The following is a 22677-nucleotide window of genomic DNA, read 5'->3' on the forward strand; positions in this document are numbered from 1 at the left end:
TCCCCAAACTCCAGAGCTGCAGGGAATAAATGTGTTTTCTTTCCAAATGATCCCGTCCTTTGCTCTTCTGTTACAGCAGCACAAGACAGGCCGAGGCAGACCTGAGGACACAAAGCGGCCCTGATACAGCAGCTGAAGCAGCTCACAGGAGCCAGAGGAAAGAGAGGAATGTGGCCCACGGGGCTCTCTGAGCACAGGCTTGGTTTTTCTTGGGGCCATTTAGAAACAGTTGGGGATAACTCCAAACTAGCTTGCAGTTCCACAAGAGGAAAAAAAAAAAAAAAGCAAGATTCTTTTGCGACAGTTCAATGACCCAGATCGAAAGGCTTGGAAAGTCGGGGTTGTACGTATGACATGGGTGTGTTATTAGCCTTTTACAGAGACTCAAAGAGGGTCAGTAACTTACAGAGGGCATCAGAGTGTGAGGTGGCAGAACCAGGATTTAAACTCGGGTCTGTTTGGCTCCAGGGTCCCCGTTGTTCCAACTAAGAGGGTCCAGCCTCACCTTCTACACTCCTCCAGTTTTCTTGGTCTTCTGAATCACATCTCGGTCCCCAAACACCCATGTCTTTGCTCATCTTAACCCTTTTGCCAACTGTCCTTCCCCAGTTCCTCCCACCCACCCTCTCTTTCCATTCCCCCAAATTCCTTTTCTGTGAAGCTGGTTCCGGCAGAGGAATTCATTGTTCTCTAAGTTTCCGTAATGCTTCCTGCAATCTAGATTTTATCGCAATTATGGGATTTGACCTCTTTGTCTCCCTGGCTAGATTAATAGATGTAGTATTCAAAACAACAGCTAACATTGAGTGAACACTTTCTAGATACTCTTCCCCAAACCTGACATTTAATCATTTCATAACAACAATCCCCTAAGATAAGAGGTTACTACTGTCCCCATCTTACAGTCATGGAAACTAAAACACAGAGTTGGGTTAACCTGTCCAAGGACACCCAGATACTAGAAGGCCCATCTGGAATTTGGACTCCCAAGTTCATGTTCTTAACCACTAAGTTTTAAGATTGAGATCATTCCTTATTGGTCTCTGCTTTCTCTGTACCAAGCACAGGGTAGGGTCCTCAGTACGTATCCAGTAGATAATTGTTGAATGACTAGTGGAATAAACACACATCTGTTTCCTGCATCCCCAGCTCCTGACTCAGTGCCTGGAATATGAAAAGATGCCCAATAATGACTTGCCAATTGACCTGTGAATGATTTAATTAATATTTTTTTTCAGCTCTAAAACCCTGGGATGGTGGGACAAGGATACAGAAATGAAACCATCATCCATTCTTGATTCTGAAGAATCTTCTTTTCTGGGGATGTCACCACCAACCAGACCTTTAAAAAGGATAACAGAACCCAAATGCTGCAAAGTTCTTGGACTGACTCCCCAATGTCCTGGGGGGCTCAATAAGTGAATGAAGAAGGGACAGAGCGGGCAGTCTATGAAGTTCATGCTAAAGTCATTTTCCAATCCAGACTGAGAGGCCTGGTCTTGAAGCAAGCCAAAATGCATAAAAAGTGAGCTTAGTATTCTCCAGCACTGCTTCAAAAAAACAACAATAATGACGAGGCGAAAGAAGAGCTGCTTTCCAGGCCAGCCTGGACCAACCTCAGCCTTGGACAGAGCCTTCTAAGGTGTCGGACCTAGAGATGAGGTGTGGACACAGATAGGAAGGGAGGCCCATTTGGCTCCCTCTGTGGCCCTCTCTGGTTTGGCAGGAGCTCCTGTCCCAGGTAGATCCCCATGGCAGCCCACTTTTCCCAGCCTGGCTTTAATCAACCACTGAGGTCTCCAGAGCACCTTTTACCTGCCAGGTGTGAAGCTCAAGTGGGCACACCGACAGAAAGAGAGGCCCTGAGGAAAAAGAAGGTTGGAGTCTGCAATTTAGTTTTATTTTGAAATAAAACAACGTAGGCCATGAAATTAAATTAAATAATAGCTATAAATGGCCCAGCCACAAGGACCTGGCACAAGATTAAATGCTCAGGAGGTGCGAGTTCCCCTTCCTTTTGAAAACTACAGCTAGGCTGACCGAGACATTCGCCTTGGCAATGTCTGTGCTCAATATGTGGCTAAAGAGAGAGTATGAGGTTTTCAGCTGCTGCGTTTCATTTTCCAGTCAGGGCTGAGTCGTCAGGGCCAGGTTCCCAGCCGGTGTGCTCAATAAGGTGGCACCAGTGGTTCCCAGCAAGCAGCCATCCCCACTGGATCATGCCTGGGCCTTCTAGTTATGAAATATTTTTAATATCACATCTGGTTCCAACATTGACTTATTTAATACATACATACTGAGTGCCCACCACCACACACACACACACCAGATACTGTCAAACAGCAGCAAAAGGCTAAATGAGCGGGTGGGGGGAACCTTGGGAATGCCTTCTCTGCGTGGAGCTTCCATTCCAATGGGAGAGACAAACAAATGAGAAGGAGAGTCAAAGGTGATAAATGCTATGGACAAGGAGGGAAGGCATGGCCGGCACCCCGTGAGGTTTCCCAACTTCTCCCTGAAGCATCATACACATAAGGAAAAGCGAACAGATTCTAAGTGTGGCACTCAACAAATTTTCTCAAAGGAAACATGACCAGCACTCACATCATGACCCAGAGCACAGCCGGCACCCGAGGTCCCATTTTAAATAGGGTGTCAGAGCCAACTCCCCTGAGACCAAGGAGACATCTGTAAGATTGTTGACCAAACATTTCCAGCGCTCTGCCTCCTGGACATAAGGTAGAATTTCACTTCTCTGATACCTGTAAGGCACAGCTGTTGACTTGCTTCAGCCTGGGATATATGAGCAGAAATGAAGGGAACCTCGATGAGGCTGTGGTGATCGTGGGAACTGTGACGCCATGGAGCTTCCATCAGCCTTGGTCCCAATGGACTCTGAGGAGCAGAACATCCCTGCTAACCCCAGTCAGCATGTAGCGGGAGGACAAATAAGTCTTGGTTGCATAAGCTACTGAGATTAAGGGTTTGATTGTTGCCTCAGCATACCCTCACCCAACCTGACTGATAACCTCAGGACAGATTTAAAGAGATGAATGTGTGAAACGTCTGGAAAGCTTAGGGAAGAGTAACACTGAAAGAAAGAGAAAATGCAAATACACTAAACCAGGATTGTGTATGACATGATATATTTGAGGAACAATATCTGCTGTGGACTGAATATAGGTGCCCTCCCAAAATTCATAGGCTAAGATCCTAACCCCAAGGTGATAGTATTAGGAGGTGAGACCTTTGGGAAGGAATTAAGTTACATGAAACGTGCTCAAGAGCCCTCCATTGCCCCTTCCACCACATGAAGACACAGCAGGAAGATGCTATCTTTGAACGAGGAAAAGGCCCTTGAGCAGACACCAGATCTGCTGGCACCTGGGATCATGGACTTCCCAGCCTTTAAAACTGTGAAATTAATTTCTGTCATTTGTAAGCCTCTCCGTGTTGAACATTCTATAACAGCAGGCTGTGCCGACACAGAGAGTCTCTCAGGCTAGAATCCCCCAGAAGTAGACTTTGAGACAAAGTTGGGAATGTAAGTGGTTCATTTGGTAATTGATCAAGGAAAACTGAGTGGGGAAGGGGAAATGAGACAAGGGAAGAATCCACTCTAGGAGGGTTTTAATGACCAAGTTACCACTATGGACACCAGGGCTCCATCCACTGGGGACATCTGAGGGATGGTGCAGGATATACCTCAGAGTATATCCTGAGGTATATCTAGGAGGGTTTTAATGACCAAGTTACCACTATGGACACCAGGGCTCCATCCACTGGGGACATCTGAGGGATGGTGCAGGATATACCTCAGAGTATATCCCCATCCCCAGAGGTATGAGGAGGCTCAGGTGTTCACCGTCCAACTTTGCCATTGGCCAACATTGCTCACAGGTGTGAACACCCAGGCACTTGAGACCCACCCCAGGACAGCCAAGAGCAAGCCAGCAGGCCACTGTCCCTCTGTGGGATGCCTCAGGCAGGCCACGGGGTGGGCAAGGACTGACTATACCTGCTGCCAACAGAGCAGGGATGATGTGCCTGAAGAACAAATACATACACGCACAAAAGGTGGTCACAACAGGACCTCCTGAGAGTCACAGGCAACAGCCCAGGCTTAACAAGTGTTCAGATTCTTGTCACCTCAGCTAGACACGCAACACCCTCCAATTTCTTGTCCTGCCTCTTGCCTTCCCCTGATCGAATCCATTCTTCATCCTCAACCAATTGATCAATAAAACAGGAGGGTCTGACAGTGACAGCCCTGCCCACAGTCCTGCACTGGCCTCCTGTCAGGATAAACCCTAAGCCCTTACGTAGGCACACAGACCCTGTGAGGACTGGCCCTGCCCATGCGACCACTCATCTCCACTCTGCATTTCAACATGGCTTCCACAGCCATACCAGATGGCTGGCCACACCCTGACCTCTCAAAACCCCAAGCCTTTGAAAGCCACTGTTCCCTCCACTTTGAGTCCTATAACGTCTTCCTAGACAACTCTTACTCTTTCGAGAGATGTTGTTCAGGGCGTATCGGCACCAGGCCCTGGGAGACCCAGCCATCAGTACTAGCCCTCCTCTGCTCTGTGAAGACTGCTGGGTGCTGGGAGGCCAATAATATGAAAGTAAATGAATAAGAAAACCAAATAGTAGTAAAGTCAGGGAAATGCAAAGTGACCGTGTTATGTGACAGAAAGTGGTGACAGAGAGTGGTGATTCCAGGACGATTTCCGCGGAGTGGCCAGGCAGGGTCTCCTGTGGAGGTGACATCTGAGATGAGCTGCCTGGATGACAAGAAACTGTCAGTCATGCAAGAATCAAGGCAGCATGTTCTAGGCAGAGAGGGTAAGAACAGGACAGGTCCTGAGGTAGGAAGGACTCGCTGCCCTAACAGAGGAGCAGGTAGCAGGGGCAGAGCCAGCGAGAGAAGAGGTGGGAGGTGTGCTTGGAAGGCAGAGGCCAGGTCATCACGGAGGGCCCCAGGGAGGGTGCTGGACGTCACCCTCCCATCTTCAGCTCACCTGATGCCTCTGAGTGTAGAGTGTCCCTTCTGTAACCTCCAGGGGAACAGACGGGCCACTTGTCCTAGCATCCCTTTCAGGCCCCACCTTCTGGTTGGACACTCGATACAGGAGTCCCAACGGTTTGTTTCCAGCATCTCTTCTTGGCCCTCACTCAATAGCTGTGTGATGTTAGATAAGATATTCAACCTCTCTAGGCCTAGAGCTTCTCCGTAAGTCTGCATTCTATGTTCTGAGTGTGATTAGATGAGTTCAGCCTTGCATATACATTAGGAGAAACAGCAAAATCTTATCTCATCAGAAGAGTGTGCTGTAAGTTTTCTCCTGGCACCATCATCCTCAGGAATGCGGGCTTTAAAATCCAGACCTGGCTTCATTACCTTCTTGAGCAATTTATTGAATCTCCCTTAGCTGAGGTCTTCATAGTTATAGAATGAAACCGGTCATTGTTCTGGGAATTGTTTTATGAAGTAAGTCTTTGCACAAAGAGAAACTCACTGTATAGTTTCTACAGTTTTAATCAATCCTTCCAACACCCTGTGGGATAGACCATCTCATTGCTCCCTTTATAATAGACTATAATTTGCATTGCAAGGATCCCCCAGTCACTCTCAAATGCTAATATAGCAGAAAGATAGGCGTTCCTAAACCAGAATTCAAAGCCCAACTCAGTCACTGACTGTCCTTTTAATTTAAAGCAAGTCTCCTCTGTCCTCTAACCTTGGGAGAGTCTCACCATAGTACTAAAGGAATTGCCTTTCCAAGAGGCCTGGGGTAGACTGAATAACACCCCCCATGAAAGGTCCACAATCTAATCCCCAAGCCTACAAATATATGGCAAAAGGGACTTGGCAAATGTGATCAAGTTGAAGATCTTGAGATGAGGAGATTGTTCTGGGTACCAGGTGGTTCCAATCGAACTCCCAAGGGTCCTTAGAAGAGTCCTAGGTCATGCAAAGATGAAAGGGGTGTCCAAAGAGTGTTGTGTGGGACTGCAGTGCTGCACTGCCAGCTTTGGAGGGGCCACAAGCTAAGGAATGTGGGTGCCCTCCAGACACTGGAAAAGCAAGAAAACATTTTCCTCGAGAATATTTCTGCAGAAGGAACCAGCCCTGCCAACACCTTGACTTTAACCCAGGGGGACCAATTTAGGACTCTGACTTCCAGAACTGTAAGAGAATATGTTTGTGTTGTTGTAAGGCATGAAGTTGAGATGATTAGTTACAGAAGCTCTAGGAAACTGATTGCATCTCAAAGTTTCTCACAAGTCACCCTCTACTTGATTGCCTCCTTGTCCCAACTTGTGGCAACCTCTAACATGTAAAGTGAGTGACTGGGCAGGTCAGCAGTTAGTCCAAGCTCCAGACCAGCGGAGAGAGGTGAACACTGGGTTTTATTATTACCCTGGGGATCAAGGACCATGCACCCTATTAGACCAGAGCCAAATGTTACAGAAACAGAGCTTCAGAATCTGAGCTCCCAGAGAAACCCAGAGCCTGGAGAATGGAGAAAGTCAAGGAATTTAAGATCTTTCCAACAAACACTTATGCTTTCCACCCTTAGTCAGAACCAAAAGATTTTGTCCCAACCAGACCCATCTCTGCAAAGACGGTTCCTCCACAGGAATTCAGCACAGTAGGGACCATTTTGCCTCCGACATGAAAAGTACCAAGGAAAAACAGCAACATCCTTCCAGCCATCCGGGACAGCGTTTCACCCCTGCCTCGATAATTACCCCCACATTATTGTTAGTTTCTTGTGTTTTTCCTTTTTTTCTCCATAAACAGTGCAATCTGCCTTTGCTTTTGAGACAGTTCTTTGGAGAAAGCACAAAAGAAATAATCTTTCGGGATCCTTCCCCTCACGGTTTCAAACTGCTAGACTCCAGATTTTTCTGAGGAAAAGTTCCATAAACCTTCTGCCGTGCGGAGAGCTCTCGCCTGGCACCAGGAGTGTTGTGCTTGGCAGCAAGGACGGGTCGCCAGGGGCACACCTGCTACAGGCAGCCCTGTCTCCAGCTCCACACGAGCTGAAGCTAGGTGGGGGAGTGGGCCGTGGCAGGTGGGCAGAAATGAGAGCCAGGGGGCAGGGCTCGATGGGACACACCTGCTGGAAACAGCCTTTTAAGACCATGTGCAGACCCAAAAGAGTGATAATGAAGAAAGGGCCGTTTTGCCTGAGCAGAAGGGGAGGGAGGTGGGTGGAAGAGGTAGAGGAGGAAAAGAGGACAAGCACGCACACACGCACAGCCCTGCTCCAAGCCCTGACGTATCCTGAGAGGGTGCTGTTCTGTGGACTCACTGCGGCTCACAGTCTTCTCTTTCCTGGGACACCTGAGATACCGGGGGAGAAGGAAGCCAGTCCCCCTTCCTAGCTCACCGTCCATGGCTTTGTGGAGAGATGTGGGTTCCAGGAGCTAGGAGCTCTCTCAGGCCTCCTGCTTTTTCTCTGCAAAGCTTATAGGTCAGGGACTCAGGGAGAACAGTGATCTGGTGACTGAACCCAAGGTCCAGGTGAGCCTCTGACAGTCAGAGTGTGCCAGCCAGAGCAGGCTCACCACCTGCAGCCAGCAAGCTGCTCGCCCACCGTGCTGCGCGCCCCGCTAAGGATTCCAGACCTCGCCTAAACCACAGGTGACGGGAAGCCAGGGAGAGGGGCACCTTCACCTCAGAGAAATGAAGCTGGTGACCTCGAGCTGGGTGGGTCAGAGAAGAAAAAGTAAGGAAAAGGCAAACTGTATGGTTTTCTAGAAGGAAGAGAAGGCTTTGACAAAAGAAGATTTATTGGCTTTTTTCCCCCCTCTCGTTTTCATTCTGGAAAATACACTGAAAGGGATAAGGAGGAAAATAAAGGAGATCCATAATCCCACCATCAAGAGATCTCCTTTTCAACAGCTCGATTGAAATATAAGTGGCACACCATAAAGGGCAAATGTTGGCAGGGTGCAGTTTAGTGAGTGTTGGCCTAGGTGTGGATCCATGAAATCATCACCACAACAAAGTAAGGATCCTATGCATCCCTTGAGGAAGTTTTCTCCTATGTTTTTGGAAGCCCTTATTTCCATCTCTTCACATTTGACCCCCTCTCTTGGCCTATAGCTATAACATAACTCTTTGTTTTGTGATTTTACTGGGTGCTTTAGGGTTCATAAGATACCTCCCAACAAAATCCTTCTCTCTCCCCGCTGCATTTTGTGCTTTGATGTCAAACATTTTACTTCTACCTATGTTATAAACCCCATAGTACATTACTACTTGTTTTTAACCTAAACAACCAATTACATTACAGAGATTTAATTTTACTCACACATTTCTGGGGTTCTTCATTCCTTTGCATGGTTCCAACTATTCTCCAGCAGTATTTTCCTTCTGCCTGAAGGACTTCCTTGAATATTTCTTAGGAGGTGAGTTGGCTGGTGATCAATTCTTTCAGCTTGATTTCGCATTCATTTTTGAAAGATATCTTCACTGAGTTGATGGGTTTTTTTTCCTTTCAATGTTTTAAATGTGTTGCTCTAAAGTCTTCTTAGCTCATATTATTTTCCTACAAACAATATCTGCCATCTTCCCTATATTCAGTACAAAATGTGTTTTTCCTCATCTGGTTGCTTTTAGGGTCCCTCTTGGCCACCTGTTTTCAGCAATCTGATGATGCTGTGTCAGTAGTTTACTTCGTGTTTCTTAGGCTTCATCAAGCATCTTGGATCTGGGGGCTGATGCTTGTCATTGAATTTGAAAATTGTTCACCAACATTTCTTTAAACATCTTCCCCCCCCCCTTCTTCAGAGATTCGAACTACGTATAGAAAAGGCCACTTACACTTTTCCCACAGCTCACCAATGCTCTTATTATAGTTTTTATTTTTTATGGACTTATGGTTTGATCTTAAACCTGACCTTCAGAGCAACACAAGCCACTATGAAGTTTTAAGCCAAAGAGTGATATAATTATATTGGCCTTGTTGAAATTTCTCTCTCTCTCATTTGTGTGATCAACTGACGAGCAGAAGCCAGAACACTGTTAGGAAGCAATTAGGAGGGTCTAGGGACGAGAGTCATGGTCATAGAGACCAGGAAGAGTCCTCAGAAAATATTCATCAATAGGATTTAGTGACTCCGTGTAGACAGCGAGAGACAGGGAGGTTTAAGAGCTCGTGCTTCTGACATGAAAAACTAGATAGATTAAAAAGCCATTCACAGGCTGGGGATATAGCTCAGTTGGCAGAGTGCTTGCTTTGCAAGGCCCTGGGTTCAATCCTTAGCACCACCAAAAAAAAAAAAAAAAGCCATTTACTCCACTGTAGTTCACCGAATAAGGTTTCAGAGGAATAATGATTTGGAGCATGATGAATTGAATCAGCTTGTGCCATTTGTGGGTCTTGGTTGCAATCTACATAAAACAACCAAGGCTTGGAAACATGTCTGGTTGATCTGAAAGGCCAGAGACACAGGCACTGAAAATATTCAAGCAAGAGGAAGGCCAAGTCTGGTGCCCATGGTGCCCTTGGCACCACCACCTCTGGACACTGGCTGCCTCAACCGCAAACTCTCAGTTTCTTCTGAGCCACCGTAAATATCCTCTGATTTTCTGTGCACCTCAAAGATTCAATGCTCCAGGTTGAGAATGTGTGATTTCCTGAGGACTAGAGGAGAGAACCTCTGTGTTCCATCCCCCAAATAGAAAGGGTATTCCAGTGATGGAGAATCCTCTGGAGTCTTTAGACATCAGAGGAGAAATGTGAAGTAGACATTTAACCAGAGCTGGACCAGAACTCTGAAGAGAATTCTTGGATCGTGGATAAAACCTGAGTATGCTCAGCCCATGTAGGTGGCAGGCTGAGCCCAGGGTCAGATGACATCACCAGGAAGAAGAGTATAGGACAGGGAGGGAGGACAGCCCATGACCAAGCCCTCAGATCTGGTCAGGGAGGACAAGCCTGTGCAGATCCCAAGGAGGAGTGGCCAAGGAAGTGAGAAGCAGACGAGGAGTAAAAGTGACATGCACACAAAGGACAGAGGAGGTCCCTGTGGTGAGAAGTTAAGGGGGGGTGAGCACAGGAAGACCCCGAGTGACTGGGCAGGAGTCATTTTGGTAGCACAGAGCAGAGTTCTGAATAGAGGACCCTGGAGGATGAGGCAAGGGAGGCGACCTTAGGAGGCTCTTTCTTAAAGTTTGCTTGAGGGGCATAGGCAAGAGGTGGGGTGGGCACTGGAGCTTTACTTTGCTTTTCCTGAATAGGAGAGTTTAAGACCGGACCAAAGAGAGCCATGATAGAACCATGAAGAAACAGGAGGAAGTGCAGGAGGAAAGGGTATTTCCTTCCGGGTGACTAGGGTCACTCATTCAACAGATATTACAGAGCCCTTAGCTACGTGCTCAGGCGTGATAGCACAGGGGTTCAGGACACAGCCCCTGCAGTGGGCAGGTCTTCACTCTGGGTTCAGGACACAGCCCCTGCAGTGGGCAGGTCTTCACTCTGCCCCAACTAGATAAGTGACCTTGTCAAGTTATGTAACCTCGTGAGCCTTCATTTTCTCAGTGTAAATGGGACTATCATATAACCCACTTCACACACTTTTCTGTGTGGAATAAGTAAGTTAAGGGGTGAAAATAATAACACCAAACATTTCAAAAGCTCTTATTTTGTGCTTATTACTGATTTGTTTCAGACAGGTGGGTACATCCAGTGCCTGTTACTCCACCTGGGTCAGAAATAGAAGTAAAGATCATGATTTTTTTTTTTTTGTATATTTTCTTCTCTGTATACATCAATCTCTGTAATATATTCATGCATATGTGTATGCAGCAAATCTTTAACAGGTGCCTAATAATAGTGTTCTAGCACTTCATGGATTTAATTCTCAAAAATACTCAATGAGTCTGATCATCCCCATTGTATAGTTGAGGAACTAGGGCAATAAGAAGTTTAAGTAACTTGTTCCAAGTCCCATACACAGGTAACCTGGCTCCACAGCCTGTGTTCCTAGCCACTAGGTTGTCCTGTTCCCACCAGCTCCAAGAACAAGGCCAAGGATAGTGAGAGGATGTGATGTACGAGGAAGACAGCCAGAAGGTGTGTGAACAGACTGGAAAATGGGAATCACTGTAGGAGGGTCCTGAGCAAATATCAGATGTCCAGAGTTTACTTCTCTGGTGCTGGCTTTGTTTGGGTGACTGTAGTAGAATTAACAGGCCAATGGAGACTCAGGAACCATCAGAAATACCTGCTTGTCCCTTAGTGACAAGTTATACCTTTAGTGGTCTTGTAGGACACTGTCCCTGACTTTCTGACATTAGAAAAAGACCCTGCCCAAAGTTAGCTGCTGGACTGGTTTCCCAGGGAGGTTTCTTAAAGCATAGCACACATGCTCAGTGGCTGCCAGCCGAGCCAGGAAGGCTTTGCTGTATGACTTCACCTTTTATCTCTGCCAAGGGACACCCCGAAGCCACCACAGTTTCTACATCAAGCCACTTCTGGAAGGGATTTCCATAGGAAAGGAAACAGGCTCTGCTATTACCAAATGCAGGGATGGGTAAACCGCCAGTCTGTGGTGTTGGGAACTTTTAATTGCTTCTTTGGGATTAAGCATTTGCCCCAAGAAGGGCAGGAGCAGACTGGAATGCTGGGTTCTCAAGAACTTGGGGTGGCTTGACAAGCCAGCCAACATGAGCACATGAGATGTTTTGAGAGTCTTTTTCCCCCTGCTGGGTTCACTTAGGGAGATTTGAGCCCCCTCAAAAGACTTCCCAGCCACATTCACCCCAACCCCAGCCCTTGTTTCGGGTTTCTTCCTTATAGGAGCCCACTTGGAATTCTTGGCTGACTCATTTCGGTTTCTCCTTTCAGGAATACAGAATGTCAGAGCTAGAGAGACCCGGGAAAACTGGGTCAAGCTCTGTATTTTGCAGCTACTTCCCTGAAGGCTGCATTTACCTTCCACCGGGGGCGTTGAGCCCCGCCTGTCCCCTGCACTACACTGCCCTCTCCTGGCGATAGATAGAAATGCCTCTGGGTGACACTGATTTTCACTGCTTCTTGTGGCTAGTAAGACCTTCTCAGCCGGCTTCTGCTTTCCAGGGGCTGTCTCTAGGTGTGTCTCTCTTTGCAACTCTCACTCTTTCCTGCACACTTCTTGCCTTGGAGTACCCCAGTTCTTCCCTATAAATATGGGAGGAAGGTGGAAATCTACAGCAGGAGGGTATGAAAGAATGTGGAGCCAGGGCTGGAGGAGAGGGGCTGCCCTGGGTCTTAGCTCTTGACTAGAGGACCCTCTCCTTTTGGCAGGAGAAAGCATGTTGCACAAAGAAATACCCCAAAGATCTTTGATGTACAAAGCTGCGACATCACAGGCCTTAAAACAGATCCTCAAAGAGTTCAAAGTTTCTGTTTCTCAGGGTGACTGTCTCCATTTGTTCATCTCAGACCCTGCAAGGATCAAAACCCCAAATGCCTTCAGGAGTCAGACAAGAGACCTAAGTGAATTAATAACCAGACACGAGTGAGTGTGGGAGTGCAGCGGTCACCGGCACTCCCGTCCCCTCTCAAGTCTCACCCTTCCAATGCCCTGCCTGAGAGTCAATGTTTAAGTAATGTTTCGTTTATTGAGCACTTTGCCATGCCAGGGCATGGTTGGTTCTAAGCACCTTGGAAGTAGTCACTATTTTAAGCCTCTCAACAAGCCTCTGAACTGGTGTAATCATAAGCATCAGCCCTGTTTGTAAGTGGGGGACGGAGGCCTGGAGCACCTCAGGGGCTTTCCTAATGGCAGACAGATCAAAGGAATATGCTAGGATTTGGGCTCAGAGAGTCTGACTTCAGAACCCGATTCCTTAACCACCAGATTTATATACATACTTTAAGTATGCAGACTTGTACCCTAGGACGGCCTGGGAAACTGACGTTATCACCATGGGAAAGAGAGTGTGGGTTAGTGGACAGAGAACAGGCATGAGAGACAGATCCGAGTCTGAATCCTGCTTCTACTACATAGTAGGTGACCCCAGGGCATATTAATGAACTTTCTCACCAGCAGTGACTGGTCAGTAAATCAGAGACAACCCTTCCCACTCCCTAGTATGATCACCAGGATTACATGTGATAATAAATGTGTTCAACCTAAGATATGACATCAAACACAGATACACAGTGACAGGTGGCTACTGTTAAGTTAACAACTAAGCAGATGACTTTGATTTACCTGATTTAAGAGCCTGACCCTCTGTACTAGTTGGACACAAGAAGGATAAAGCTCCTTAGAATAAAACTTCTAACAAAAAATTCACATCAACAAAAACCTTTAATCATTATCTGAGCTTTCAAAAGGGGCTGAGTAGTGGGGGGTATACACATTACAAAAGTCTTCATGTCGCTGCAAGTTACGTTCTTCCTGGTATTGTTAATGGTACAACTGGATGTAACCCCTCCCATCTAAGTAACTGAAAAGAAGACACTTTTCTGTGATCCCTGCCTCAGGCACTAGGTGGCGCTACATTCTCACTTCAGCTACATTCTGGCTTCCTACAGCCCTCCGTCTGGCTGATTTTGAATTACTCCCCAGCTAGCATTTCCTGGGCTTGAGCTGCATTCCATTTTTCACAAGTGCATCAGACACCTTCTGAAAGTGAGCAGATACCAGATGGGGTCATTCAAGATGTCAACCCAGCCTGGTCAACTATCCCCACTCAACCCAATGAGAACATATTTATTGAGTACCCACTATGTGTCAGCTCCTGAAGAGAATCCAGCCTTGTACCCCAGGGATCTGTCCATGCTTTACCTTTCCTCCTCAGGCCTCCTGCTATCTACAGAAAGTTCCAGAAGAATCATAGCCACTGAGGAAGTCGAGGAGAGTTGGAGTTGTGGGAGAACACAGAGATCACTTTATTTCCCTTCAACTCACACATACTGACAATGGCCCAGAGACAGAAAGTGAGTAATCCCAGGAGGCACAGCCTGACAGACCAGAATTAGGATCTGTTTCCTGATCCCAGGTCCTTCCACTTGGGAATCCCTCAAGGACAGCCACCAGGATCATACCAGAAAATGGTGCTGGTGTAGGACTCTGTGACTACACATCCTCACACTGAGAAGCTACCCCCAATTAGTAACACTCATTTCCACAGAACTTTACTAGGTGTTTAAACACAGATATTCTGTGGTTTCCCCTCAGGCCCGTTGCCCAACAGGTATTGCTCCTGGCCACTGGAGACGGACATGCCCAGCTTGCACAGGGACCAAAGTGCCACTCCCTTGCCAACCACAAGCCTGCAGCAACTCAGCCTCCTTTGCTTGCCTCTGGGCATCTAGGATCTTTGGTTAGGCCTAATATTTGTTAAGGCGAAGCCAAAACAAATGATCCAGAGAAGAAGAGGAACCAGGTCCTGTCTCCCTAGCCAGCAGGTTTGTAAGCTGGCTGAACAAGGGTCTCTCTCTCTCTCTCTCTCTCTCTCTCTCTCTCTCTCTCAGACTCAGTCTCCCCATCTGGATAATAAAGGAGTTAGATCTGACCCCTGTCAGCCTTAGCCTTCCAGGGTCTGTCATGTGGCTATTTAGCTATCATTATTAAGTAAGGTAATTCATCATGTCCACATCCAGCACCTTGTGGGAGATATGAAGCTCATCGTTGGTTTTCTGATATATACTATTTTAAGTAACAGAAGTATGAGTTTGACTCAGGAGACTGAGGCAGGAGGATCACAAGCTTGAGGCCAGACTCAGCAATTTAGTGAAGCCCTGAGCAACTTAGTAAGACCCCATCTCAAAATACAAAAATTAAAAAGGGCTGGGGATGTAGCTCAATGGTAAAGAAAGCACCCCTGGATTCAATCCCCATACCTCCCCATAAAAAAAGAAAAAGAAAGTGTTAGTTTTTCCTTATGTGTTTCTTCCTTTTTTTTTTTTTTTTTTTTTTGCTGTGTGTGTGTGTGTGTGTGTGTGTGTGTGGTGCTGGGGATTGAACCCAGGGCCTTTTGCATTCAAGGTAAGCATTCTACTACCAACTGAACTATATCCCCAGCCCTGTTTCTTCCCCTTTAAAAAAAATAATTTCAAAATATTCCTGACATACAAAAAGGTATCAAGAATATGGCAATAGATTCATAGGCATTAAGCATAGTATCTGAACAGTAGATAATTGAGTGGACATTTTTTCAACTTTGCCGTTTGTCTGAATTTTCATAATAAAATATTGAGAGGAGAAAAAAGACATTAAGAATAATATAATGAGCACCTATATAATTGCTGCTCAGCCTACCACATCAAACCTCCTGGATTTGGATACTTGAACTGCAATACACAGGTGCTCCTCAACTCATGATGGGGCATGTCTTCATCAACCCATAATAAATTGAAAGTATTGTAAGTTGAAAATGTATTCAGTGGGCCTAACCCAATAAACACCGGGCTCAGCCTCTCCTGCCATCATCATGCCCCAGTCAGGGGGCGGCAGCCTATGCCTGCAATCCCAGGCTGAGGCAGGAGGCCTGCAGGGCCAAGGCCAGCCTCCACAACCAAGCAAGACCTCATCTCAAAATAAAATATATTTTTTTAACAGGCTGGGGATGTAGCTTAATGGTGACTCACCTCTGGGTTTAATCCCAACACACACACACACACACACACACACACACAATTCTTAAAACACTTAGATTAGCCTAAAGTTGGGCAAACTCATCTAACAAGTCTATTTTATAACAAAGTGTTGGGTAGCTCATGTAATTTATAGAATACTGAACGTGAAAAACAAAGTCAAAAAATCTGGAAATCTAATCATGGTAAGCCAGGGGCCTTCATAGTGTTGTTTTGCTTTGTAAATGTTCTTAATGTCATAGACAAGTTTTCATACCACGTGTTTTCTTCTGCAGCTTGATTTTTTTCACTTAGCATTTAAGTTCCGAGATTCATCTGCACTGATTGATGGGACTCTGGCCTACTCCGTTTTACTACTGTTTTGAAGTTGCGCAGTCTTCTCTGCTCCTGAGCACTCTCCCCTGGTCCAGTCGCCCTGGTGCGTGTGGAAGGGGTACAGCGGCGTTGAGATGTGAGGAGGAGCATGGCCTGCCACGTCCCACGGCGTGGATCCAGGTGTTCAAACTGTGTCACCGTGGCCTGCCTGTGGTCCCGTTTTCGTTCTGTTTTCTACTATTCTGGCTTCATTCTCGGAGGTCTCTGCACATGTGGTAGCCTTGGAAGCCCCAGTGGCCAGAGGCACCCCTCTCCAGAGTTCCCGCATGGTCGATGGAACAGAGGCGACCTGTGTTCCTCCTGAACAAGTCAGACTGGATCTCTCCCTGGACCTCCCTAGTCATTTGCTCCTCTCCGTCCATCTCATCAAAGCCAAACAGGCTGAGGATGGGGAAAGTTGAGGCTCCAAAGGAAAAAAGTTGTTACCAAATGAAGGAGGACTGGAAGCTGAGCAGATGACAACAAATGTCCGGGACCTCACCAGTCCCTCACATGTCCCCTCTCACTGCTGTGTGTGTCACACTGTGTGTGATTACGCTGCCATCAACAGTGGCTGTGCCCCCTGTGTGGCTGGGAACCTTTCTAGGAAAGACCTCATCTTTACCTCCCCAGATCCAGTGCAGCTCAGTGCCCCGGGCGCAAGGAACAGCAGCTGCAGACTCAATACCTCCAGCAAGCACAGCCCTAAGGGAAGGGGCAACTCCACCCTCTGTCTTTTAGCTCCTCCCACTGCAAACCCAGACTATCAGGTAAGAGATTTCCACCCACCTTCTGAGTCTCAGACCACAAGAAAACACTAGTGGACAAATGCATTGTCTCAGTCAAAATCCATATGCACTTAGATAGCTGTTGTTTATTGAACACCTACTATGTGCCAAACATTTTTTTAGTGTGACAAGCTGCATCCAGATAGAAGTGTTTCTAGCTTTCTGTGAATATATGAAAATTTATATATTAATAGGGTGAATTTTATGGTATGTGGATTATATCTCAATAAAGCTGTTATTTTTTTCCAAAGAAATACAGATATTATATAATGTGATCTCATTTATATGAAATTTTATTTTATTTTATTAGCGCGCGCGAGAGAGAGAGAGAGAGAGAGAGAGAGAGAGAGAGAGAGAGAATTTTATTTATTTTTTAGTTTTTTCGGTGGACACAACATCTTTGTTTGTATGTGGTGCTGAGGATCGAACCCGGGCCGCACGCATGCCAGGCGAGCGCGCTACCGCTTGAGCCACATCTCCAGCCCCGAAATTTTAAAATGGAAAAAAGTGGTCTATGGTGATAGCGGTCAGAATAGTGCTTATCTTAGAGAGTACAGACTGCAGTTTCCAAGCCTCTGCAAATAATGCAGAAAAGTCCTAGGTCTGGTCAGAGGTAGTATGCGGACACTCACATGCAGAAATTTGCTCAGCTGTGTACTTCAGATGTGTGTGCATTGGAGCATAAAAGTTCCACTTTCATACAAAGAAAACTAAAAAGTGCTTGTATTAGTCAGCCTTCATCACTGTGACCCAACAAGTACGACTTAGAGGAGTAAAGTTTTTTTTTAGGCTCATAGTTTCGGGGGTCTGGTTCACAACAGCCAACTCTGCTCTGAATCAGAGATGTAGCAGAACTTGTGGTGGGAGGGTGTGGCAGGGGAAAGCTGCTAAGCTCCTGGCCACCAGAGGGGAGCCAGGGACAAGAGATAGGCCACACTCCCAGTGACCTACTCCCTCACATCACATCCCACCTGCCTACAGCTACCACCCAATGGTCCATTCAAATTATTAATCCATCTAATAGATTAATCCACCCCTGAGGTTACAGGTCTCTAATCATTTCACCTCTGAACATTCCTGCAAGAACACAGGCGCTTTGGGAGACATTAAAGATGCAAACCGTAACAGTGCTGTTTCTTTTTAAGTGAAGGAAAGAAACCAACTCTAGAGCACTATGGAACACAGATTTTTTTTTTAAACTCAGGCTGTTGGGTACTAAACCTGACTCCACCACTTACTAGCTGTGATGAGTACTTTGAACAAATTTCTTACCTTCAGGACCATCGTAAGAATCAAGTAAATTAATCCCTGTGAAACATTTAGAACCATGGAATAGTAAGTGCTCAATAAACCACAGAGCCACTTCAGAGGCCAAAGGTAAGACCCAAAAGACCCAGTGGGAAGGGGACACACTGGTTACCATGGAGGATTCCCTGAATGTCAACCAGGCTAGTGATAAGAAGGTCATAAGGAGACCATGCCTCAGCACACACTGCCATTTCTACATTTCTGTTTCCATGTTTGTACTGGTCTCTCAGCTGGCCCATGAGCACCATGAAGGCAGGAGCCCTGTCTTGCTCTTGGTCACCTCTTCAGTGTCCAGCAAAGAGCAGAGCTCTCTGAATACTCTTGAAGGAGCAGTGAGTGCATGAACCACAGTCCTGATCTCAGCTGATCCACAGGAAGCACCCAGAGGGGGCTGCTGCTGGAATGTAGGCCCATCTAGTGGAGTGAGGCTGGCAGGAGAGGTGGTGGATGGTGGTGGATGTGTCAGGGCTTCAACCTTTGTGGATGTTGAAAAGGGGAAATTCAAGGAGTCAGAGGTGACTCCCCTGCTCCTGCTTTAAGCAACGAGGGGCTGGAAGGGGAAGCAACTTCTGTCTGGGACCAAGTAAGATTGGCTGGGAGGAAGTATCCAGGTATTAGTAGACAAACGGAGGTACGACCTGGGCTAAGCATAGAGGTTTGGGGATTAATATTGCCCTGGTGGCAGACTACTTGATAGCATATTCAAGAAGTCTAGAAAATGACTTTGCATTGTTTGAGCATTTATGTTGGAGTATTCATTCACACTGATCCTTGTTATGAAAAAAAAATTATATATATAATTTAATTTTTTTAAAGGTGGAACTCCTTAAATGCAATTTTGATATTTCTTTTCAGGCTATCTGCCTATAGCTGCCTCTCCCTTGCCTCTTCCCTCCAGGTAAAAACAAAAGGTGCACAGAACTTTAGTCTTACCCTCTAATTTTAATCTTAGGAACATCTAGTCCAGTGGTTCTAAGTCTGCGATCCCAGCCCAGCAGTATCAGGTTGATCTGGAACTTGTTAGAAATGCAAATTGTTGGTGGCCCCTCCCCCATCCAGATCTACTGATCTAGAACCTCAGGAGAGGTGGGTCCAGCAATCTGTTAAGCAAGTTAAAAATTGAGAACCACTGGTCTGGGAAATTCCATCAGTTTGCAGATGAGGAAAATAAGATACAGAAATTAAAGGATGGCCTTGCTTAACATCACACTCTGGCCACTGCAAGGTCTGACCCAGACATCCAAAGAAAGACCAAATACTGGGCTCCACATACTGACTGAGGCACGATAGTGGCTACTGACTTTGCAGCAGGTGAGGTAGTAGGAAGAAATGACAACTCTTCAAGGGGTCATCTCTGCAAAGTCACCCCAAGTCCCCCAATTTCTTAAGTATCTACTCCAGGCCAGGCTCTGAGCCATATCAGATATGGTACAGATCTTGCTGGAAACCAGGAGGTCAGGCATATTGTTGTTTCCAAAAAAAAAAAATACTTTACCCATTGAAAGCCTTCTGTGTGAGTCAGGGTCCAGTCCGGAAGTAAAAATCAAATTAGTAATTTGACTAGGGAAACTTTAATATAAAGCTTTATTGGGCTGGAGTTGTGGCTCAGAGCACTTGCCTAGCATTTGTAAGGCAGTGGGTTCAATTCTCAGCACCACATATAAATAAATGAATAAAATAAAGGTTCATTAACATAAAATAAGAATTTAAAAAATATATGTATTACCTAGTAAAGGCTGGTTATCTATCAGAACTCCTGCTTGTGACCGTTGACTGGTGTCCCCTGGAAATTTCCTCCACCTCTGATTCCTTAACATGACCTCCATTGCTTTCCTTCCTCCCTCTCTGATCATTCTCTCAAGAATTTCTTTTCTTCATATATCCTTTACATTCTTTGGGCAATTTCTCCTGCTTCCTTAATTTAAAAGTGAATAGGAGCTGAGCTCCTATTACAGCCTCAGTAGATTAGGGAGGTACTTAGCAACTCAGCTAGACCCTTTCTCTAAATAAAATATAAAAAAGAGCTGGGGATGTGGCTCAGTGGTTAAGCACCCTGGGTTCAATCCCTGGTAACCCCCCCCCCCAAAAAAAAAAAAACAGTGAATATGAATGAGTAATTCTGAAGGCAGGCCTCCCAACTGAGCTCCAGACCTGGGCCTCCCACCAGTTGCCCTCTTACATCCTCTCCTAATCCATGAGGGCCATTAGCTGAGTCTCCTCTCCCTCCTCAGCCCATGCGCACTCCACAGCATCTGACACACTGGGCTCTGAAATTCCTCTGCCACACCCTCCCTCAGGCCCTCTGCTCAAGCCCTAGGTCTTCCAATGTCCACCTGTGTTGACCTCCTCCAGCCCTGCCACAGGGCTAGGGAGGCAGTCTAAAATCCAGGTCAGAGCACAGTTACTCCCCACCCTCCTTAAAACCCTTTAGTGATTTTCTGTCATCAGAGAATAAGATCCAAACTCTTGAGGATGACACACAGGCCTCCAGGTCCTGGCCCCAGCAGCCCTCCAGGCCACCTCCACTCTGCGGGCAGAATTGGAAAAAAGCAAGGGGTTGGGGGCAGGTGGATGTCAGGAGGCTCAGTGCTCACCTCAGCCTCCCAGTTTTTGTTGTCGTTGTTGTTGTTGTTTTGTTTTTTGGTTAATAATATATTGTAGTTGGGCACAATACCTTTATTTATTTATTTTTATGTGGTGCTGAGGATCGAACCCAGGGCCTCACATGTGCTAGGTGAGCACTTTACCACTGAGCCCCAGCCCCAGCCCTCAGCCTCCCAGTTCTGCTGGCCAGGACAGATGGCCTGCCTACTCAAAGTCCTGCTTACCTTTCAGGACTGGCTCAAGTTTCTCCACCTCTTTATGTAGTCATTTCTTTAATGACTACAATTAATCTCACACACATATGCATGCACACACATGCACACGATTTCTGAGCTCATAAAGAATGATTTCAAAATATTTAACCACTGAGAACTCATAGGCACTCACACATCAGGATAAACGCTGGCCCTGAGACTGGAGTCAAGTCTTTTAAGGACCCCCTGCTGGGCCAGGGTTATTGACCTATTGGCTGCTAGACTGTGAGGAGGTCTAGCAGTTCAGAGGAGGCACTCAGGGTGCTCAGGGCAGCAGCTACACACCAAGCAGCATAGGAGTGCTGAGGGCCATTACCAAGTAGGAATGACGCATTGAAATTTCCTTGCCAGCGTACCCCATGTTAATTTCGCTGTTGACCTTGCATGTGTGTTTGAGAAAGGTGACCCTGCTCAACGACCAGGGTGGATCCAGGATTAGGGTGTGTCCTGCAGTTTGAGGAAGTATCCCGGTCCTTGGGTTTAGGGCGTTCCCAGTTTAAGACCTTGGGTTTTAGGGAAGTTCGATGTTGAGGATTATTGCTGCTGGAAATAGGGCGTTCCTGCTACCTGAGCTCCCGTTGAGCTCTCGTGAGATTCAGAGAGTATTTTGGGAAAAAAGCCTCGTGGAGTAGGTGAATTGGGGGGGAGCAGAACTGGGATTGCCCCAGAACGTGTGTGGAGGCCGGTGTGAGTTCGGGAATAAAGAATTGCTGTTTGAATCTACAAAGCTGTGTGGTGGCTCGTGATTCTGTGCCCAGCCAAGACTGCGGCATAGGAGTATCTCTCTCAATCTTTTAACTTCTGGTATGACTGCACATGCATGAGCCCTGGGACTCTTATTATGCACCAAATGCTGGGCTAAGCTAACCCACTTCACCCACCACCTCCTTCAACTAGCACAACCACATTGTGAGGTATAATCATCATCTCTACCACTACCATCTTTCTTACCATCATCTCCATCACTGCCCCCATCTCCAGCATGCCAACAGACTTGCTGTGGGGTTTCACTGAAGATCCTATTGCTTGATCGGAAGTTAAATCTACACCTTCAATAACTTTTGCCTGTTCTTCAAAGGGCAGCTACCTAGCACTTCCCCATCACCCACAGCAGCATTCCAAGGCATTTCCCACAGTCCTTTGCAAACCTGTTCTAACCACCTCTAGCCCAACCCTAGCACTGCTACTGCCACCACCCCCATTATTCCTGGCTGTAGCCCTGAATTCCTTATGACACAATTTTCACAACTGCCACCACTGGGCTGTAAGACCTTTGAGGACAGGATCTTGTTCCATGCATATTTAATTCACTGCTCTGCAGAATGTCTGGCTATGGGCCCAATGTTGGTCAAGTGCATGAATAAATAAGCAGACACATGAGACTGAAATGTAACTGTTATTTGAGGTTAGATCTATCTTTAACTGCTCCACCAACAAGAATATGGAAATACATAATACATTCCTTTTATTTTTAGCATTTGAATTTGACTATTATTATGAATGCATTAAATAAGAATCTATTAAGCCACTTTGTAACCTGAGAACAGGGGCTGCATTCAAATCTCACCCCGGCCACTTTTTTGGTGTGTGTGGTATGCTGGGGATTGAACCCAGGGCCTTGTGCATGCAAGGAAGGAACTCTACCAACTGAGCTGTATCCCCAGCCCACCCCTGCCATTTTCTAATGACCTTGCTCAATGCTTCTCAGCCTGCTGCTCTTGTGGAATGGGGAGTGATCCTGCCTACCTCGGGGAT

This window comes from Spermophilus citellus (assembly GCF_964194105.1).
Source record: "Spermophilus citellus genome assembly, chromosome: 10".
In the NCBI taxonomy this organism is placed as follows: domain Eukaryota; kingdom Metazoa; phylum Chordata; class Mammalia; order Rodentia; family Sciuridae; genus Spermophilus; species Spermophilus citellus.